The 23,325-nt window shown below is 40.0% G+C and overlaps 1 protein-coding gene, 1 long non-coding RNA gene and 1 pseudogene across 4 annotated transcripts in view; 2 read left to right on the top strand and 1 right to left on the bottom strand.

The window, feature by feature from the left end:
- SYNDIG1 (synapse differentiation inducing 1) overlaps positions 1-23,325 on the bottom strand; it is a 235,909-nt gene that overhangs the window by 145,388 nt on the left and 67,196 nt on the right. The gene's annotated exons all lie outside the window — the stretch shown is intronic.
- Positions 157-2,615, top strand: LOC112828106 (uncharacterized). The gene is made up of 3 exons (XR_003209412.2): positions 157-365; positions 488-677; positions 2,478-2,615. It is a non-coding gene; the product is annotated as an uncharacterized lncRNA (long non-coding RNA).
- LOC112828139 (large ribosomal subunit protein uL30 pseudogene) lies at positions 21,053-21,795 on the top strand (annotated as a pseudogene).

Genomic DNA, 23,325 nt, shown 5'->3' with positions numbered 1-23,325 from the left:
TCCTCCCTGGCTTCCTGCTAACCCCATAAGCAGTCTTTGCTACACATCATCTACCCCATGGAGCGGTGTCCACGTCAGGCCTCTGTGACATCACTGGCAATGCTCTCTCTGTGATTCACCTTGGACAGGGTTTTGCCTCAATGGGTCTGTGAGCTCTTCCAGGTTAGGGATCAGCAGTTTCACCATTCCTTGCAATTCTGAAGATGGGTCCTCGTCAGGTCCACGAGGACTTGACGAATAACTAAGGTTTTGTCGATATAGGCTACAACTGGACCCTCAAATATGTGTGACAAGAACTTCATTGATGAAAACAAAACCTTTATCAATTGAGAGAAAAATACCTGTATAGCCACTAACCTAGCCAGGTGGGTATTTTAAGAGCTCACCTATCTTAGACTGAGTTATTGAATGCTATGGTTTTTCTTGATTTATAAATAATCTTTTCACTTAGGAAGTTATTCCTAAGGAATTCCTATTCCTATTCCAGCCAGAAATTCTATATCGTATAGGGGGAAAGCATATTTCCATACATTCGGTGATGAGGGTCGGATTTTCATCAAGCGATTTCCTACAACTTCCTTTGGCACAAAGAGCAAGCATTCTGTTCTCATCTACAAAGTTTTTGCACTTAAGCCAGCAGTAAACCAGCAAACTACTCTGATCCTTCCCCCAAACAGGTAATGATTCCCATTTCTTCCCTATTTTAAGTAAAGATAATGATGTCTACGTATAATAGGAGCACTGTTTTCCTATGAGTCTGGATGCTGAAGGCTTTCTAACCTGGACCAGCAAACACTCCACACCCCAAGCGACAATGATCTCTCGGTGTCTGGGGTTGGAGAATCAGGCTCTGGGCGGACGAAAGCCAGCTCTCCAGAGCAGACTATGGCCTGAGCAGAGGTGGCCTCAACCCCTAATGCAACATCACCAGAAACTTTTCAAAATGCAATTTGAAGTCCCTCCCCCAAAACCAGGTTAGGAAGGAGGTTGGCATGTGTCTAGCACCTGGCATGTGGTGAGCACATATCAGGCACTTCCATGCATCCACCTGACAGGCATTTAATGGGCACAGGAGAACTGTCTGTGAATAAGCACTAAAGTGTACCTAGTGACCTAGACAAGGAGAAGCCTGCCTTTAGAGAATACACAAGAAACTGAGAGCAATTACCTGGGCTGGGGATTGGGAAAGGGCCTCCCGTGGAGCTGTCATTGAAGATAAGATCTGAATGGTGAGGAGGAGGTGGGGGTCAAGGCAGGGTGGGGAGTGTTCCTGGCTGTCAAATGCTTTAGGGCTCAAGGCAAGGAACTGGCAGGACAGGGGGCAGTGCAGAGGTTGTCAGGACAGGATGGAGCAGAGGGCTGGGAGAGACAAGAGGGTGGGGATGGTGGCAGGAGCAATGGAACCTGTCCTGACAACCTCAGGCAGCCAGCGAGGGGCGGGATGGACAGGGAAGTCCTCCAGGTGTATCCGAGAAGGCCGGAAGCAGGAATCCCAGCTGAGGTGTTTGTGGCTGGACCTCAGGAAGGGCCATGAATGGAGAGATGTGTTCAGTCCCGGAGCATGTAGGAGGCAGGATCAACAGGCCTGAGTGCTTCCTTAAATATGTACAAATGAGGGGCGCCTGGGTGGCTCAGCCATTAAGTGTCTGCCTTTGGCTCAGGTCACGATCCCAGGGTCCTGGGATTGAGCCCCACATCAGGCTCCCTGCTCGGCAGGAAGCTTGCTTCTCCCTCTTCCGCCCTTCTGCTTGTGTTTGTGCTCTCGATATCTCTCTGTCAAATAAATAAATAAAATCTTTAAAAAAATATGCACAAATGAGGCAGAGGAGTGGAGAATGTGGGAATGAAGCACCCCTCCTGGCCCAGTCCCCTGGTGGACTGAGATGCTATTGCCAAAGTAGGAAACAACGGGTGAGGGATGGATTTGGGAAAGTAGGGGGGGATGATGATGAGTTCACATATACAAGATGAGCTAAGTCCATGGATGCCCCTGCCCATGCCCTGGTTCCCACCATTTTGGGACTCATGGCAACATTTTGGCTATCACAGGCCAGGTCAGAGGGGTAAAGGCCCCAGCTGCAGCTTCAGCTAATGACAGAGGGAAAGTGGATGGATGAATGTCCAGCATCTTTGTCACTTGGTGGGACAGTCTGAGGCAGGTGTCCCGCACGCTGTCTCAAGGCCCCAGCAGCCTATCCTCCTAGTTGCCCAGAAGTTATCTTGCTGGGCAATGCACCATTTGGTGGCACCCTCCCTCCCTATCTCACTTCCCCTCTCCTCTACTGGTACTCTTCAATTCTTGTCTTGGGGCCTGCTTCTTGGGAATGAACCCAAGGCATCAGACTATTGTCCAACAAGCCTGAGAGGTGCTACCACCACTTCTATAGAGAAAAGAGAACCAAGTGAGCCATCTTGCAAGTCTACAAGCTCACAAGACTATGATATTATTGAATGACTGAACTCATTTCTCTTGTCAGAACTTGCAGAAGAGGTACCTATCTGCCTTTACATACCCACATAGAAGCCACCGAAGGAGATGGAAGCCCTCCTAGGCCAGCCAGAGCAAAGGTAGCATGCTGGCTTGGATGAACATGTTTTAAAACAAAAATTAAAAACAGGCCTATGGGACAGTTAGTTCTCTTTGCAAATTCATAAGCTGCCTATTACAGGGACGGGGGTGTGTGGGATCATTGATACAGGCTTCGTGCCCTCAGTCCCCAAGAGATTGATTCCTCACTGCTAATTGATAAATTTGCAATCTGGGTCCAGGGAGCAGTCTCAGGTAGGATAATGTAAACCTGCCCTCTAAAAGATGGATTCTCTCACGAGTTGGGAATCAATTAGGTTTTCTGGCCTCAAACACACAGGCTAAGACTGATTTACCAACTCTCTTTGCCAAGAAGGTGAATGCCCCCAGTGGCCTCAGGGATTCAGGGGTCATGTCTCTCGTGGTGTCTTTCAAATTCTACAAGGTCCTAAACCCTCACCATGAATGATTTAAGTACAAACAGAGAGGAGTGAGGGAGAGGAATAGGTGGGATTTGAACCCAGGTATATTGGACTCCAGGCTTATGGTCTCCTCACTCAGCTGGAGTCACAGTGACCCATTACCTGAGAGGCCAGACTGTGGGCCTGCACCATCAGGTCTCACATCTGAAAGGCATGAGGTATTTCAGGAAGATGCCAATTCTCTTGCTCTCTCTCTTTTTTATTAGTAGTTTTATTCATTTTTAAAAAATAACAGCATTATTCAGATATATTGCACACTATAAAATTCACCTAACTTTTGAAGTACACAATTCTGAGGGTTGTAGTATATTCACAGAGTTGTGCAACCCTCACTGCTATCTAATTCCAGAACATTTTCATCATTTCATAGCCAGTAAGCTGCCACTCCCCATTCCTCCCTTCCCCAGCCCCTGCCAACCATTGGTCTACCTTCTGTCTCTATGGATTTGATTATTCTGGACATTTTATATAAATGGAATCATAGAATATGTGGTATTTGTGTCTGCCTTCTTCCACTCTGCATGATGCTTTCGATGTTGTTGCATGTATCAGGACTTCACTCCTTTTTACAGCTGAATAATAATCCATTTTAGGGATATACTGCATTTGGTTTACTGCTTTCACCGGGGGATGGGTTGTTATCACTGGGCTACTATGTTATACTGGTATAACTACAATTGATCTCTCTTGTTGAATGGTCGATAAAATAGTACATTCTTTTTCTGGCAAATATATCGTAAGGATGAAATTGTCTTAAAAACAAAATAAAGCAAAACAAAGTCTCAGTCTGCACCTCAGTCTGTACCTCTGGAGTGAGGAGAAGGCATTTCACATATGGCTCGGAACACCGAATGACAGACACCATAGATGGTTTGGTAAGCAGAGGCGGCGTCTCTCAAACATTAGCTGGACCAGAGAAGCCTCACTGGCAGGCAGGTCATGTGACCTGCTGATGGAGAAAACACTGCAGGCTAAGCCTGCCTCCTCCCTGTGAAATAGAACACTTAGACACCCAAACATAGGAGATGCTTTGGTATATCTGAGTTTCAAGTCAGAATAGGCAGCCCATGCTACAGCAAAAGCCTCCAACTTCCTCACTAAGAACAGGGCCTGAGCAAATTTATGTTCTATCTGCTTCTAGCCCCTACAACATATACCCTTTTTAAAGAATCCTAGCACACTCCACCAGGAATTATGTACTATGAATATGGTAGAATTACACACAGACCTATCCATGGAGAAATTGGGATTATACATTACAGGATGCATTTTTCTCAAATTTGTCTCTAATGTTTAATAGATGCTATGCTCTGAGGAATAACTAGAAAAAATCAAATGTAAGTTTCAGGAGCCAGTGTTATAAGTACAGTGATTTCCAAACAAAGGCATGAACACAGAAGTAAAGACAAATGGAAGTACTCTCTCATATTTTTCTTTTTTCTGAGTCTGTGAACTGTTCTAGATTTTTAATAATTCTGTCTCCTGTCTCACCTCCCCCTGCTCCCACACACCCTTCCAACAGGAAGATTTAAAGATCTGCACTGTTGGGCTTAGGATTTGTTTAGTGTGGAGTAGAAGGAGTTTTACAAAATAGTATCTAATACCTGTATCTCTGTGGCTGATTAACAACCTTACATGCCAAAGATTTTGTGTAGTAACAGTTACATTTAACACATAAAACAACCTTTAGAGCAGCATCTCCAAGTAGAAACAGAACAGAGCAAACTATGCAATTGATGTGGAAAATTAACTAATTAGCAATTAGTTTAGCCAAGATGCTTGGGATGTGTGACAGGCACGGATTGCTCCTAACACTTTTAATCCCTTCTCAGATGGCTCAATTAAGGAAAACATTAGGGCACCAGGTGCTAGGTCTTCCCTAAACCCCAACACTGTTAGATGCCTTTTGTGTAAACAGAAATACTTGCCTCCTGCTAAGCAAATGATGTATGTTTCTGCCAGTGCCCAAGTGTTGAGAGAAAAGAGCTGCTTGCAAATCCTCATTAAAACAGTTAAAATTTGCCTTTGGCAGAAACACATAGAAAAGCCTGTGATTTGGCAGTGGAGACAGTTAATGAAGCATTCAGAACCAGATCAGTTATTGTTATTTAACATTTAAATGGCACATTACAATTGCAAAATGCTGCATCATCAAACTTATCACTTTTGGTGACCTGTGACTTCCTGTGCACAAGGCCAATCCAAACTTCTGCTAGTGAGCAAGGCTTTGTCACAGTACCTCCAGGAAAGAGTCTGCAGGAATTCTAACTCAATTCATTAATGATCAGAGAAGTGCAGAGGAAATGCTGTGATATTGGAAATGAGAAAACCTGTGTATTAAGGCCACTGCTGCCATAAAAGTTATGCCAACTTGCTTTAGCTTTGTGGGTCTCCATCTCAGTTTGAAGGAAGATGTTAAAGGAAGGTGGCTTCTTCACCAATAGCGCCTCCATGTCCACCTCTACCAGTTCCACCACATTTATCAGCTGTAGTAACATCATCATCCTACAATCACTACCATTACCTTCAGCACCACCACCTTCACCCCCACCACAATCAACTCCTTCACTACCATCACAACTACCACCACTATCATCACCACCACCATCATCTCCATCCATCACCGCCATCACCATCATGACCACCACCACCATCATCATCATCCCCAACACTAATACTACCACCAGGAATTGGCAACTGTAGCCCACAGGACACAACCAGCACACAAGTTTGTATAGTCTACAAGCTAAGAAAGATTTTTTCAAAGACTTTATTTACACATGAGAGAGAGAGAGAGAGTGCACAAGTAGGGGGAGGGGCAGAGAGAAAAGGGAAGTAGGCTCCCCACCAAGCAGGGAGCCTGATGTGGGACTTGATCTCAGGACCCTAGGATCATGACTTGAGCTGAAGGCAGACGCTTAACTGACTGAGCCTCCCAGACACCACTGATTTTCATATTTTTAAGTGGTTGAAGTAAATAAATATATTCCAAGACACATGAAAACCATAAGAAACTCAAACGTCAGTGTCCACAAATAAAGTTTTATTGAACCACACCCACATCCATTCATTCACATATGCCTACGGCTATTCTGCACTAGAAAGGCAGAATTCAGTAGTTGTGCAGAGGCCATTTGGTTTGCAAAGCCTGAAATATTTATTATCTAGCATTTCACAGAAATGTTGACATTCCATAACCCCTCCCATACGACCATCACCACTACCACAATCACTACCCACACCACCACCACCACTAACATCACCTCTATCATCACCATCAACAGCAGTGACACCCCCATCCCAACCCACACAACACTTTATGGTTTGGAGATATAGAGGCTGCCCATGTGGTATTGAAAAATTCAGTGAGAAGACAGCGCATGTGGACACATGCTCAAGCAAGAAGTCTTCCTCCCCACCAGTGAGTGAGAGAGACAGAAAGCCTTGAAGTTATTCTTGTCTCTAAAATTCTTGTGGGTAACCTATTGTTTCTGGAGAGTGCTAGGGTGACTTCACCTCTGAGAATTACTAACCACAAGCCTACACTCACACTCAGATTTCACACTCTCAATGTGCCTTGAAAAATGCAGCTGAACACATAGTTTGGAGTGTTTGGGACTGGAAATCTCGCACCCTGATTCTTGGCAGAGGCAAATGCAAATCACTTCTGGGAGAATGTGTTAAAGACAGGCCTCAGAAAATGTCCATAGATAACTGTTAAAAGAAACCTCAGTTTGAAATTAAACATATAAGGAAATAAGCCACAATTAGCAAGGGTAAGCAAAACTATCACCAAATTAGATCTCAGTGACTGCGGCTATTGATATTATCAGATAAAGGTAATAAAATAAATGTGCTTAATATGTTTAAAATGAAGAACTTAGCACTTTAGAGATAAAAAATACATTTGTCAAATTAAAACGTCAATGAACAGAGTGTCACTTGCAGCATTATAGCTAACTAGATGCTCTGAGGGCTTCTCTTACTACAAAATAACACCCTGGATTTGAACACACTTGAGATATTGCTGGTTGAGAAAAAAACGTCAAGATTACCACCATCTCATAAAACATTACTAGAAGGGGCAGAATTGCATTGATTTAAAATGCCAACGGTAACAAGGATAGTAAATTACATGGCCTTGTTAGAGACACAAGATGAAGAAGTTGAGACAGAACGCCTATGCTCAGCTAAGATTCTTTATGGAAGTTCTCAAATTTAAGCATGGCTTAGAATCACCTAGAAGGCTTGTTAACTGTAGATTGCTAGGCTTCACCAGCAGAGTTTCTTATTCACTGTGGAATGGTATCCAAAATTTTTCACTGCTAAGAAGTTCATGGGTGATGCTGATGCTGCTGATTCAAGGACCCCACTTTCAGAACTGTAATTCTGAACGTTCTGACAGTGTCAAATAAGCAATGGCTCCTGGCTACAAGCAGAAATAAAATCAAACCTCTGTGGTAAAAACCCCCCAAATTTAACCACGTAATAAAATCAAGCAATGAGTTGACAAAGATCACCATGTACAAAAGACCGCATGTCACTGTGAGTGAGAATCAGTAGGAAAGCACAGCTTTGAGCAATCAAGGATTTCACGTATTGGAATAGTAAGACTATAGAACCATTATTCATAAAATATTTATGGAAATATTTGTAGAAATATAGAAAAAGTTATAGAAATATAAAAATAATTTATAATATATAAAAATGTATGGGGATATAACATAATAAAAATATATTTACAGAAATAGGTAAATAGAGATACTTAAAGATGAGCAAGTAGTAAGACTATCAGAAATAGAAAAAAAAGAAAATGGATTGAATTTTAAAAACAGAAAAATTTTCAGTTGAAATAAAAACATAAAAGAATAGTTAAAATTAAAGAGTAAAATATAAGCTAAGGTAGATTTATGAAAAATATAGGCAGACTTCAGAGATATTGTGGGTTTGATTCCAGACCACTGCAAAATGAACAGGAAGAGTTATGTACATTTCAAACCAGGAGAAAGAAAAACTGACTAAGAGTAAAAACAAAAAGCACAACAAAAGTGAATAAAACAAGATAATAACAAGGAAAATATATCTGGATTCACACTAGGCAAATACCAATTAAAATCACCAGTTAAAATAAATTTTTAGTCTGGATTTAAAATGATATACAGAACTGACATGCTGTTGTTAAACTGGTGAACATGAAATTGAAAGATGATCTTAAATGTAGTCAAAGGCAAAGGACAGATAACTTACACAGCAAGGATGAACATCCAGCAATCACAGAAACCAGACCACAATGGACTAATATCTTCACTATATTGAGAGAAATTATCTGTCAACTTTAAGCATTAAGACCCTTAAAGATAGAATTAAAAAAAAAAAGACTTAAACCAAAGGAATTTTAAAGGATTCACTGCAGAAAGAAGAAAAATAATGCTGGTCCATGGTTTAAGATGGAAGGACTGATGAGCAAATAAGCCAACGACATGTTTGTGAATCCAAACAATGACTATATACACTCCAGCAATTGTGAGGTTTATTTAAAAAATTAGATTCTGTAAAGAAAATAGTATCTCCATTAACAAATGGGTGATTTTAAAGTCCTTTAAATATTTCAGAAGTGTGTTAAAATATTCAGGTTTAGACTTAGGTAAAATACAAGATGAATTTCAAGGATAACTACAAAATGAACAGAAAGAGTTATGTACATTTCAAAGTAGGAGAGAAAAACTGACTGAGAGTAAAAACAAAAAGCACAACAAAAGTGAAAATAAAAACAAGATAATAACAAGGAAAATGTATCTGGATTCATACTAGGCAAATACCAATTAAAATCACCAGTTAAAATAAATTTTTAGTCTGGATTTAAAATGATATCTAGAGATATGTTATTTATAAGAGACACACCTAAAACATAAGGGTATTGAAGTACTGAAAACAAAAGGAAGGAAAATACATATACAAGAACAACAAAAAATCCAAAACAAAAGATAAGGAATCCAGCAGGGTTTAATGGGCCTAAAACAAAGCAGACATTAAGGAGTAGAAAATGTTACTACATAGTTGCTACATAGTAAGAGGTTTAATTCATTAAATTGAATTCTCAACTTCTATGCACATCATCATAATATATATAAAAAGCAAAATCAATAGAATACATGGATTATGTGACATCTTTACCACCAGAACAAGAGACTTCAAAACACTCTCTCAATTATATTAGGAAATAAAGAGACCAAAAATAAGAAAGACACAGAATATTCAATAAACAGAAATAACAATTTTCAGCAAATTAGTGCATATAAAACTCTGGATCTAATAATTAGAGACTAGAGATTCTTCTAGGCACCTGTTTTCTTTTTTTTCTGTTTCTCTTTATGTTTCCTTCCTTCCCTTCCTCTGTCCAGCTTTCCCTCCTTTCTTTCCTTCCAAAATTGACCAAGTAGTAGACCATGAAGTTCCTATAAATTTCAAATAACTGCTATCTTATAGACCACTTTCTCTAATCATAACACAGTGGGTATACAAGTCAATACATTTCATAAAATTTATATTTATTTGCAAATGAAGAATAAATGCCTTCTTAATAACCATTGGATCAAAAAGGAATCAAAACAAAATTTAAAATTATTTAGAACTGAACCATATGATAATAACTCCATATCAAAACAAAATACATATCAAAACCAACGGATGCAGCTGAATCAATACAAGAGAGAAACATAGAGGCTTAAATGCATGTATTAGGGAAATAAAGGCTTAAAAGTAAGTGGACATCCAAATAAATGAATTAGCTAAAATAGTAATAAAGGGAGAGAATACATGTGACAGGTGGTAATAAAGATAAAAGTAGGAACTAGTGAAATACAAAGGAAAGCTACAATGTGGAGAATCAAGAAAGCCAGTAGTTTGTTCTCTAAAAGCAAGCCTCTGATGAAACTAACCAGAGGGACAGAGAACCATATCCATAAAGAAGCTGTGCTTCTGATGCAAGAGGGAGCACTGAGCACACATTACTTTTCTTCCCTCTCTTAAAGACCTCATTAAAATGTTCATAAAAGAATTAAAAAAAGATTTTAATATAAGGGAAAACAGTAACAAATACTTAACAAAATAAAGAATTTAAAAAAGCCACAGTAGATGTAGTGGAAAGAAGGAGCACATGCACCCAATGTTCATAGCAGCAATGTCCACTGTGGATAGCCAAACTGTGGAAGGAGCTGAGATGCCCTTCAACAGATGAATGGATAAAGATATGGTTCATATATAATGGAATATTATTCAGCCATCAGAAAGGATGAATATCTACTATTTACTTCGACATGGATGGAACTGGAGGGTATTATGCTACGTGAAATAAGTCAATCAGAGAAACATAATTATAATGTAACTATAATTATAGTTTCACTCATACGTGAAACATAAGGAATAGTGCAGAGGACAACAGGGGTACAGGGGGAAAACTAAATGGGAAGAAATCAGAGAGGGAGACAAACCATATGAGACTCTAATTCCGGGAAACAAACTGAGGGTTGCAGAAAGGGAGGGGGTGGGGGATGGGGTAACTGGGGGATGGGCAATAAGGAGGGCACGTGATGTGATGAGCACTGGGTGTTATACTGAACTGATGAATTGATGAACATTATATCAAAAACCAATGATGTACTATACCGTGGCTAATTGAATTATAAAAGAAAATCCACAGTAGATGTCGAGTCGCACACACTGCTGGAGAAGGAAAGTCAGTGGAAGCTCAACAAGGCAGCTGCAGCCCAGCCTTGGTGAGGGAGGTGAATGGCAGCCGAGAGCACAGAGGCATACAGGCTGACATGGGACTTTCCGTTACAACAACCTATGCCGGAAAGACAACTGGGTAATGCCTTGAGAGCTGGCAGAAAAATCTGTTGTTATGCACTCAACCAAGCAATCATTCAAGTGTGAGCAAAAGCAAAAAAGGAAACAAAACAACAAAAATGCCAAATATTTTCAGCACTCAGAAAATTTATCTCACACGTCCTCTCCCTAAATAAGTAACTTACAAATTTACTCCAGAAAACAAACAAACAAACAAACAAACAGATAGCAGATACCAAGGAAGTGGAAAATCAGGGATAAAATAAACAGTGAATAATTTCAGAAATGAATAAAAAGAAATCCCTGTATGGCAGGTTTCTATCAACAGTCTGTCCAATTTGTAACAAACATCTGTGGGCTTCACAAAAGCCATCTTCCTGAGTAGGAAATACCAAACAAAGGTGAAGCTGAAATATACAGTTATGCTTGGAAGAAGGTGCAAGTTTCTTCCCTCAATGTTAAAAGAAAGTCATTTAGAAACTCCAAAAATATACACACACAAGTGAAAAAATTGTATATGAATTTCATAGATCTAAATACAAAGCAAAACAAAATTTCCCATTATTTTGAGCAACTATGAAATGTAAAAGAGAGAATCCACTTGACCTAGACACTAAAAATATTTTCTTACTTCTGGTATATAGGGGATCATGATACTGGAAACCAGAACTGAAGAAATATTTCATCACTACAACTTGGGTTTATAGCCCTAGTGTTTATAGAATCATGATGATAACTGTTTAATAATTTAACATTTGGAACTGACGTAACTAAAAAAAAGATATTAAAGTTGTGAGTCCTGACAAGACACCATCATCACCATCATCACATTCATCATCATTTTGAACAGACACCTAAATGCCAGACAGACACTATGGCATCTTCATGAAGATTGCCTTAATTTTCAAAATATACCCATGAGGTACCTATTGCTGTTACCTTCGTTTCACTGATGTGCGAACTGAGGCACCAGGAAGCTAAGTAACTTGCTCAGTGTCTTCCTCCTATAAGGAGCAGAGCCAGATAAATTTCCAGGAAGTCTGATTTAGGGTCTGACTCATAGCCACTAAGCTAGACTCACTCATCCTAATGTAATAGTGAGGACACAGCCAACCTTGGTGGGAAGGCAAACAGGAACAAAGGAAGCAGAGTGAACAAGCCTGCCACCCGTAGCCTCATCCTGCCTGGTAAGAAGACAGGAGATGGAAGTTTAATGATGTTCACTTAAAGATATAATAGGAACCTATGGGACAACTCAAAATTATACAACCCTGAAAAGTTAGAGGAGGTAGGAGATGGGCAGTAGTGTTAGTGAACTACATGCTAACTTTGAGTAAGCTAAATTCTACCCTTTCCAAGTTAGAAACCCATTGGACACAATCTAAAGTCAACAGATCAAGAAATAACTGGATGAACCCAACAGTCAAGGTATGGCTTATGACAGTAACTGTCAACAGAGAAATGGGCTGCCTCTGGGGAGCAGGTTGGGGATATGCAAGAGTATGTTGGAATTTTCATTACTATTTTTGTGTACTACTTAATATTTTACATGTCTTTCTTATCCTAGCCAAAATCACCACACAAACACACACACACACACACACACACACACACACACACACACACAGAGTTTTTTTAATCACTTCATTATGGATAAATTGGAAGCCTCATCCATTGCTGGTATGGAAATGGAAATGGAAAACAGCATAGCCCTTGTGGAAAATAGTCTGGCAGTTCCTCAAAAATGAGATATAGAATTTCCCTAAGACCCAATAATTACATTTCTGGATATACCCCAAATAATGGAAAGCAGGGTCTCAAAGAGATATTTGTAGACCCTTGTTCATAGCAGCATTATTCACAATAGCCACAAGATGGAAGCAACCGAACTTCCTTCAACAGATGAATGGATAAACACAATGTGAGATATCCATACAAGGGAATATTATTCAGCCTTAAAAAGGAAGGAACTTATGACATATGTTAAAATATGGATGAAATGTGAAATCATTATGCTAAGTGAAATAAGCCAGACACAAAACAAATACTGCATGATTCCACTTACATGAGGTATCCAGAATAATCAAATTTATAAGACAGAAAACATAATGGTTGCCAAGGACTGGAGCAAGGGAGAAATGGGGAGTTATTATTTAATAAGGACACAGTTTCAGTTTGAAATGATGAAAAAGTTCTAGAGATGGTCGGTGGTGATGGTTGTACAATGGCATGAATGTACTTAATGTCACTGAACCGTACACTTTAAAATGGCTAAAATGGTCAATTTTATGTTACATATCTTTTACCACAATAAAAAGAATCACATTCTTCAAAAAAGGAAGCAATAACTTTGGCACCCAAGCCAGATATGGTACCTCTGAACTTATTTGAGTTTAATATAAATTGGTTCTTTTACCATTTTCTGAAAAATACAAAAACCTTAAAGCATGTTAATTCTTATCACAATCTTTCAACTTAGCACTATTGTTGTCCTTATTTTAGATTATATATAATATATAAAATATTATTAAATAGATATATAATTATATTAAATACATATAGTTAAGCCCTATAATAATTTATTGTTATTTCTTTATACAACCAATATTCACAAAGATATGCTCAAGGAAAACCTTCTCATATTTCATAAAGTCTCAGTAGTCTTTGATTGTAAGTTGCATCCCTATTTCAGAATTTCAGAAATGTTAAAATGTGAAAGAAATGTGCATGTTACAATTGGAGAAATATATTAAAAAGAAAATAAGCTAAAAGAGAGAGAGCCTTAGACTGTAACATTTACTCAGAAAATGAGTTAGCTACTAAATGGGTGTAATCTTAGCAATTATATTCTGTGTTTTGTGTGGTGGTAGGTGTGAGTATGTGTTTGTGTGCACGTGTCTGTGTGCATGTGTGTGTGTGTGTGCACATGCAGGAAAGAGAGACAGAGAGGAAGAAGGAAGGGGAGAAGGAGAGAGGAGTCTACTGTGTACCAAGGGTTTCACATAGATCAGAGTTTCATAAGGAATATAAACTATCAAAGGATCAAAGAAACCATTTAGCCTTCTCTCTGTATCAGTAGTAAAGACACAGAACAGAACTGGGATAGGGATTGGTTGTTGCTAGAATCCATTCCATGGGAAGGGGTAACAAAGAAAACTGCAAGAATAATATGCTTCTTATCTTCCCAAGTTCACACAAGTGAACCCCAAAGTGAAAACATGTCCAGCTCATCATCCACATCATAAATCATCCTAAGAGATACTTAGGATGCAACATAATTAATCCCATGTACCCACAAAAACAAAATGGTAGAGTGATTTGCTATTTCCCATGTACTGGTTTTACTAAACCTCTGATTTACTAAAGTAAACTAAAAGCATAAAAACTAAAAATGATATCTCCTCACAGTTTTCCAATAACTAAGTGCTTCTTCAATAGAGAAACACAATTTCTTTTTACAAAGATTCAGAAATGAATGCACAATCTAACGGGTGGCATCCATAGCCTACCTTCCAATTAATTAGCATAATAAACAAGCTGCTTCCTGGGCTTTCATGCAATAAACAGAGGGCCAACTCAGCCTGAGAAACACATAAGAAAAATCAGTAGGGGCGCCTGGGTGGCTCAGATGGTTAAGCGTCTGCCTTCAGCTCAGGTCATGATCCCAGGGTCCTGGGATCGGGTCCCGCATCGGGCTCCCTGCTCAGAGGGGATCCTGCTTCTCCCTCTGCCTCTCTCTCTCTCTCTGTCTCTGTCTCTCATGAATAAATAAATAAAATCTTAAAAAAAAGAAAAATCAGTAGCTGAAATTAATTCATCAGAGTTCTGACATAGAAAATGAGTCACATTTCAACCAAGCGTCCCTATGCTAATATCTCAAGTTTATTCCCATGGCCATTTACTCTTCAGTTATTCTCTGCCTGTCAGTGATGGCTTTCACAAACCTAGTGAAGGTCAAGAAACACAAACTGGAATGAGGCACATGCTCCAGGGAACTTGCTGGGCCAGCCTTGGTTCACACTGGGGTGTTTGGACCGACAAAGGGTAAATAACGTCTTTAGGAGAATGGAGTGGGGATGGCCCTCACCACAGGTCACCTGGCTGCTTCACCAATTTCATTGCATTGTCAGCAGGTGGGAGTTGGTGTTTTCTTAGGTTAATTCCTTAGTGTTCTGAGGACTGGGCTTTAAAGAGTGAAAACACAACTTGAGAGATATACCCAAGCAGTGAATACGGTGAGTCACATATATGACAGCTTTATGGCCCTTATGAATCAGAACTCAGCAGGAAACCAGAGACTGCAACATGGGCAGGGCCAAGCAGTTAGTTACTCCTGCTGCAGGAGCTTTGGAAGAACTGTGCTTTCTTTTGGAACAGGGATTTCTCTTTACAGAAACCGTTTACCCCAAAAGGTGAGAAAACTGAAAATCAACCCTGCTGATTGCTGGTGTTATAATGTTCAGGATGGGAAATGGAGAACCCCCACAACAGGGCAAGGAGAACCCTCACAAACTGTGTTTCTGCCTAAGAAACCTACTGCAGCTATAAAAGTACCGTCAATCTTTGCTTTTGAGCAAGTGCTGGTCTTACCAGTGGTAGTCCCAGCTCTGCTTGGTTCTTCTGCCTCCTGAACACAGGTTACTGAGATATCCAGTTATTGAACTGCATGTACCTGTCCACAGTATCACACCCATGGCTGCCCCCAGTTGCTCCTGAGAATCACTTAGCACAGCCCCAATCCTATAAGAACCTTCTCCTCCCTACTAGGGATGCTCCAAAGATTCTATGTTGTCAATTTGACTTGCTGCAGCAGCTAAATATAAGCAATTTCATTTGGCTATAGGTGTTCCTGTTGGTATTTAGCTGATGGGCTTTGACAGAAGTGAGCCTCAAAGTTGGAAATAGTAGGCAGCATACAATGCTGGATCATAAATGCCAACACAGGGATGAGAATAATATTGCAAGTGACAATTTAGAGACTGAACACAGAGCACACTCCCCCGCCTAAGGTTCTAGCCTATTTCAGTCCTGCTGAAACAGACCTGGTGTTGCCAGATCTTAAGATTTCTCAGGAGAAATCTGCTTTAATCATGGAGGCTGACTTTACAATGTGAAACCCTCCTGCAACACAGTTTCTATGCATGTTACATAATGCAGTGAAGATTCCTTTAAAAGCATAGATGAGCTCACATGAAAGCTAGGGAAATATTCAGAGACAAAAATTAAAGAGATACATGAAATATAGAGCCTGAAATGCAAGCTGATGCTTCGGCATCCTTGGGGAGAGAGGTCAGTCTTGGTTTCAAAAAAAAAACAACTCTCAAAACCCCCCCAAAAACTACGTTGGGTTTTAGTGGTCATATAGAGAGGGGAGACAGGCTTTAGGTCTCCTCAGAGAGGGAGTAGGACCTGAGATCTCACATAAAAATGGGAACCCCAAAGGATGACATATCCATTGACAGTGCTCACTTTGCCCCATTAGCACAGTGAGGCGGAAAACAGGGTTTGGTCCACTTGGCCTGAGACTAGGGAAAGTTCTCTGTTGGAAACTCAATATTATGTGGCATTGGGGTTTGAAACCTTAGTGTGCATGATCAGAAAACCATAAGCTGAGAAACTACCATGAAAAAGTGGTCACAAGTCAGTGATCCCCAGGGGCACCTGTGCCACATAACTTCACCTCAGGAAATCCTCAACCAGAATTTTCAGCTTGAGTTCCAGTGAAGAGGGTCACAAATCAGAAATCTAAAATTTACTAAGAAACAATCCACCATGAGCCTGAGTGAGCAGATAGAGTAGCCGCCCAAGAACTTCAAATAATAAACACTAAGACAGAGGTGACAAAGAAAGTCTCTTTGAAGATATTCAAGAAATACAGGAAGGAACTAAAACCACACAGGGAAAAACCACATGATCAAAAGTCAAGGTAAATTGGAATTTCCTGGGCGCCTGGGTGGCTCAGATGGTTAAGCATCTGCCTTCGTCTCAGGTCATGATCCCAGGGTCCTGGGATTGAGTCCCGCCTCAGGCTCCCTGTTCCTTAGGAGCCTGCTTCTCCCTCTGCCTCTCTCTCTATCTCTCTGTCTTTCATGAATAAATAAATAAAATCTTAAAAAAAAATTGGAATTTCCTGATCATGAGTGCAGCAGGATGGTGGAGGTGTAGGAGACCTGGATTTCGTCTGGTCTCAGGAACTCAGCTGAATAGGGATAAAACCATTCTCAATACCTAGGAACTCAACAGGAGATTGAAGAAAAGAATAGCAACAACTCTCTGAACAGAAAAGCGACCACTTTCTAGAAAGTAGGACATGCGGAGAAGTGAATCTGAGGCGATATTCGGGAGGATAAACGGCGGGGGAGGGGGCTTCCGTCGGCCACTTCTGGCAAGTGATAGAGCAGCGGAGCACAAAATCGGAACTTTGAGAAGTCAGCTCCGCTGAAGGACATCACTCCAGTGGCTAAGCGGGAGGTGGAGCCCTCATGGGACAGTGTGGTCTCAGGACCCTCGGGGTCACAGAAAGACCAGGGATGCCTGAGTGCAGCAGAACTCCCAGGTATCAGAGGAGGGAAGCCAGCTGCAGAGACGGAGCCGAGGCCTGGGGTCTCAGCTCAAGGTTGCCATAAACCATGATCGGTGACACAGTCGGGCCACTGCTCCTCCAGGAGGGACCCAACAAGTGGCAGATCCGGGGATACTCCCCATCCTCCCCTGGGAGGAGCGGTGTGGGAGCACATCGCAGGGATCTGCTGGGTTTGTAGACTCCACACGGAGTTGGGTGCCAGAGATAGAAACGCTCGGTTGCAGGCCGGGTGAGCACGGAGTGCGGACAGAGACCGGGGAGATGGGAGTGATTGACTGCTTTTCTCTGCGGGCGCACTGAGGAGCGGGGCCCCAAGTTCTCAGCTCCTCTGGGGCAGAGATTGGGAGGCCGCCATTTTCACCCTCATCCTCCAAAGCTGTACGGAAAGCTTACAAGGAACAAAAGCTCCCATGAGCAAACACGAGCAGATTACTAGCTCGGACCAGCAAGAGCGGGGCAATTCCACCTCCAGCGAAGACATTTGGGAACCACAGCAACAGGTCCCTCCCCCAGAGGATCAGCAAGAACAGCCAGTCAAGACCAAGTTTACCAATCAATGAGAATGGCAGAACTCCAACACTAGGGGAATACTGCACATAGAATTCATGGCTTTTTAACCATGATTCTTTAGTCTTTCAAAGTAATTTTTTTAACTTTTTTTTGAATTTTTCTTCTTCCCTTTTTCAAACAACATCTTATCAATTCCCTTTTTAAAAAAACATTTTTATTTTTCATTTTTAGAGTCATATTCTAACCCTTCATAGTAGTTACCCTTATTTTTGGCATATATATATAAGTTGTTCTCTCTTTAAAATTTTGACATACAGTTTCTTCTAATAGATCAAAATATACCCTAAATCTCTACTGTATGACTTTGTTCTAGTCTCCTGCCTGATCACATTCTCTCCCCCCTTTTTTTTCGTTCTTTTTTATAAATCCTCTTTCTTTTTTCAAACAACTTATCAATTCCTTTTATAAAATTTTTTATAATTTTCGTCTTTACAGTCATATTCCATCCCTTCATCATACCAACCGTTATTTTGTACATATATAAGTCTTTCTTTCTTTAAAATTTTGGGAGGCACTTTCTTCTAACAGACCAAAATACACCCAAAATCTAGGGTGTGGCACTGATCTATGCACCAGCCTGATCATATTTGATCGTATTGTTTTTTGGTTTTGATCTGTTTTTGTTTGTTTTTATCTTTATCTTTTTCTTTTTTTTATCTTTCTTTTTTCTTTCTTTCCCTTTCTTTCCCCCTGGTCTCAGGTCTTTTCTGATTTGTTTAAAGTATATTTTCTGGGACGTTGTTACCCTATTGGCATTTTGTTCTCTCATTCATCTATTCTCCTATGAACAAAATGACAAGATGGAAAAAAATCACCTCAACAAAAAGAAGAAGAGGTAGTACTGTCTGCCAGGAACCTACTCAATACAGACATTAGTATGATGTCGGACCTAGAGTTCAGAATGACGATTTTAAAGATACCAGCTGGGCTTGCAAAAAGCATGGAATTTATAAGAGAAACCCTTTCTAGAGAAATAAAAGAACTAAAATCTAACCAAGTCGAAATCAAAAAGGCTATTAATGAGGTGCAATAAAAAATGGGGGCACTAACTGCTAGGATAAATGAGGCAAAAGAGAGAATCAGCGATATAGAAGACCAAATGATGGAAAATAAAGAAGATGAGGAAAAGATAAACAACTACTGGATCAACAGGGTAGAAATCGAGAGATAAGCAAAACCGTAAGATGAAACAACATTAGAATGATTGGGATCACAGAAGAAGAAGAAAGAGAGAGAGAGAGGGGCAGAAGGTATATTGGAGAAAATTATAGCAGAGAACTTCCCTAATGTGAGGAAGGAAACAGGCATCAAAATCCAGGAGACACAGAGAACCACTCTCAAAATCAATAAAAATAGGTCAACACCCCGACATCTAATAGTAAAACTTACGAGTCTCAGAGACAAAGAGAAAATCCTGAAAGCAGCTCAGGAGAAGAGATATGTAAACTATAATGGTAGAAACATTAGATTGGCAGCAGACCTCTCCACAGAGACCTGGCAGGCCAGAAAGAACTGGCATGATATATTCAGAGCACTAAACGAGAAAAATATGCAGCCAAGAATACTACATCTAGCTAGGCTGTCATTGAAAATAGAAGGAGAGATAAAAAGCTTCCAGGACAAACAAAAAGTAAAGGAATTTGCAAACACGAAACCAGCCCTCCAAGAAATATTGAAAGGGGTCCTCTAAGCAAAGAGAGAGCCTAAAAGCAGCATAGATCAGAAAGGAACACAGACAATATACGGTAACAGTCACCTTACAGGCAATACACTGGCACTAAATTCCTATCTTTCAATAATTACCCTGAATGTAAACGGGCTAAATGCCCCAATCAAAAGACACAGGCTATCAGATTGGATTAAAAGACAAGACCCATCGATATGCTGTCTGCAAGAGACTCATTTTAGACCCAAAGATACCACCACATTGAAAGTGAGGGCGTGGAAAACCATTTACCATGCTAATGGACACCAAAAGAAAGCTGGGGTGGCAATCTTAATATCAGACAAATTAGATTTTAAACCAAAGACTGTAATAAGAGATGAGGAAGGGCAGTATATCCTACTTAAAGGGTCTATCCAACAAGAAGATCTAACAATTGTAAATATCTATGCCTCTAACATGGGAGCAGCCAATTATATAAGCCAATTAATAACAAAAGCAAAGAAACAAATTGACAAAAATACAATAATAGTGGTGGACTTTAACACCCCCATCACTGAAATGGACAGATCATCTAAGCAAAAGATCAACAAGGAAATAAAGACGTTAAATGACACACTGGACCCAATGGACTTCACAGATATATTCAGAACATTCCATCCCAAAGCAACGGAATACACATTCTTCTCTAGTGCCCATGGAACATTCTCCAGAATACATCACATCTTAGGTCACAAATCAGGTCTCAACCAGTACCAAAAGATTGGGATTATTCCCTACATATTTTCAGACCACAATGCTTTGAAATTAGAACTCAATCAAAAGAGGAAAGTTGGGAAGAACTCAAATACATGGAGGTTAAAGAGCATCCTACTAAAGAATGAATGGGTCAACCAGGAAATTAAAGAAGAATTAAAAAAGTTCATGGAAACCAATGAAAATGAAAACACAACTGTTCAAAATCTTTGGGATGCAGCAAAAGCAGTCCTAAGAGGAAAGTATATAGCAATTGAAGCCTTTCTCAAGAAACAAGAAAGGTCTCAAATACACAACCTAACCCTACACCTAAAGGAGCTAGAGAAAAAACAGCAAATAAAGCCTAAACCCAGCAGGAGAAGAGAAATAATAAAGATCAGAGCAAAATCAATGAAATAGAAAGCAAAAGAACAGTAGAACAGATCAACGAAACTAGGAGCTGGTTCCTTGAAAGAATTAACAAGATTGATAAACCCCTGGGCAGACTTACCAAAAAGAAAAGAGAAAGGACCCAAATCAACAAAATCATGAATGAAAGAGGAGAGATCACAACCAGCATGAAAGAAATACAAACAATTATAAGAACATATTATGAGGAGACTTCCTCTTTTCTGGCTGGAACCATGGAGGCTGTAGAAAAGAAGAAAAAGAAGGTTCCTGCTGTGCCAGAAACTCTTAAGAAGAAGCAAGGAATTTCGCAGAGTTGAAGATCAAGCATCTGAGGAAGAAGTTTGCTCAGAAAATGCTTCAAAAGGCAAGAAGGAAGCTTATCTATGAAAACGCTTAGGATTACCACAAGGAATATATGCAGATGTACAGAACTGAGATTTGAATGGCAAGGATGGCAAGAAAAACTGGCAACTTCTACGTACCTGTGGAACCCAGATTGGCATTTGTCATCAGGATGAGAGATATCAATGGTGTGAGCCCAAAGGTTTGAAGGTGTTTCAGCTTCTTTGCCTTTGCCAGATCTTCAATGGCACTTTGTTAAGCTCAACAAGGCTTCAGTTAACATGCTAAAGATTGTAGAACCTTATATAGCATGGGGGTATCGAAACTTGAAGTCGGTGAATGAATTGATCTACAAGCGTGGTTATGGCAAAATCAACAAGAAGCGAATTGCCCTGACAGATAACACATTGATTGACGGATCTCTTGGTAAATACGGCATCATCTGCATGGAGGATCAGATTCACGAGATCTATACTGCTGTAAAACGTTTCAAGAAGCAAACAACATTTTATGGCCCTTCAAATTATCTTCTCCACGAGGGGGAATGAAGAAAAAGACCACCCATTTTGTAAAAGGTGGAGATGCTGGTAACAGGGAAGACCAGATCAATGGGCTTATTAGAAGTATGAACTAAGTAATCTGCCATGATTATTTTTGTAATCTGGTCAGTTAACAAATGACTACTCTCAAATGGAAAAAACAAAACAAAACAAAACAAAACAAAAAAAACATATGAGCAACTATATGCCAGCAAATTACATAATTTGGAAGACATGGATGCATTCCTAGAGATGTATCAACTACCAAAACTGAACCAGGAAGAAATAGAAAACCTGAAGAGACCTATAACCACTAAGGAAATTGAAGCAGTCATCAAAAATCTCCCAACAAATAAAAGCCCAGGGCCAGATGGCATCCCAGGGGAATTCTACCAAACATTTAAAGAAGAATTAATACCTACTCTTCTGAAACTGTTCCAAAAAATAGAATTGGAAGGAAAACTTCCAAACTCGTTTTATGACACAACCATTCCCTTGATCCCCAAACCAGACAAAGACCCCATCAAAAAGGAGAATTACAGACCAATATCCTTGATGAACATGAATGCAAAAATTCTCACCAAAATACTAGCCAATAGGATCCAACGGTACATTAAAAGGATTATTCACCACGACCAAGTGGGATTAATCCCTGGGCTACAAGGTTGGTTCAACATCGACAAATCAATCAACGTGATACAATACATTAACAAAAGATAGAACAAGAATCATATGATCCTCTCAATAGATGCAGAAAAAGCACTTGACAAAGTACAGCATCCTTTCTTGATCAAAACTCTTCAGAGTATAAGGATAGGGGGTATATACCTCAATATCATAAAAGCCATCTATGAAAAACCTAAAGCGAATATCATTCTCAATGGGGAAAAACTGAGAGCTTTCCCCTTAAGGTCAGGAACGCGGCAGGGATGTCCACTCTCACCACTGCTATTCAACTTAGTATTAGAAGCCCTAGCCACAGCAATCAGACAACAAAAAGAAATCAAAGGCATCCAAATCAGCAAAGAAGAAGTCAAACTCTCACTGTTTGCACATGATATGATACTTTGTGTGGAAAATCCAAAAGACTCCACCCCAAAACTGCTAGAACTCATACAGGAATTCAGTCAAGTGGCTGGATATAAAATCAATGCACAGAAATCAGTGGCGTTCCTATACACCAACAACAAGACAGAAGAGAGACAAATTAAGGAGTCAATCCCATTTACAACTGCACCCAAAACGATAAGATTCCTAGGAATAAATGTAACCAAAGAGGCAAAGGATCTGTACTCAGAAATATATTCATGAAAGAAATTGAGGAAGACACAAAGAAATGGAAAAACGTTCCATGCTCATGGATTGGGAGAAAAAATATTGTGAAGATGTCAATGCTGCCTAGTGCAATCTACACATTCAATGCAATCCCCATCAAAATAACATCCACTTTTTTTCAAAGAAATGGAACAAATCATGCTAAAATTTGTATGGAACCAGAAAAGACCCCAAATAGCCACAGGAATGTTGAAAAGAAAAGCAAAGCTGGCAGTATCACAATTCCGGACTTCCAGCTCTATCACAAAGCTGTCATCATCAAGACAGTATGGTACTGGCACAAAAACAGA

This window comes from Callorhinus ursinus, unplaced genomic scaffold, assembly GCF_003265705.2.
Source record: "Callorhinus ursinus isolate GAN/ISIS: 27379988/994484 unplaced genomic scaffold, GSC_fseal_2.0 scaffold111, whole genome shotgun sequence".
Classification (NCBI taxonomy): Eukaryota; Metazoa; Chordata; class Mammalia; order Carnivora; family Otariidae; genus Callorhinus; species Callorhinus ursinus.
The sequence above is the reverse complement of the archived record's forward strand: the minus strand, read 5'-3'. Positions and strand labels throughout refer to the sequence as shown.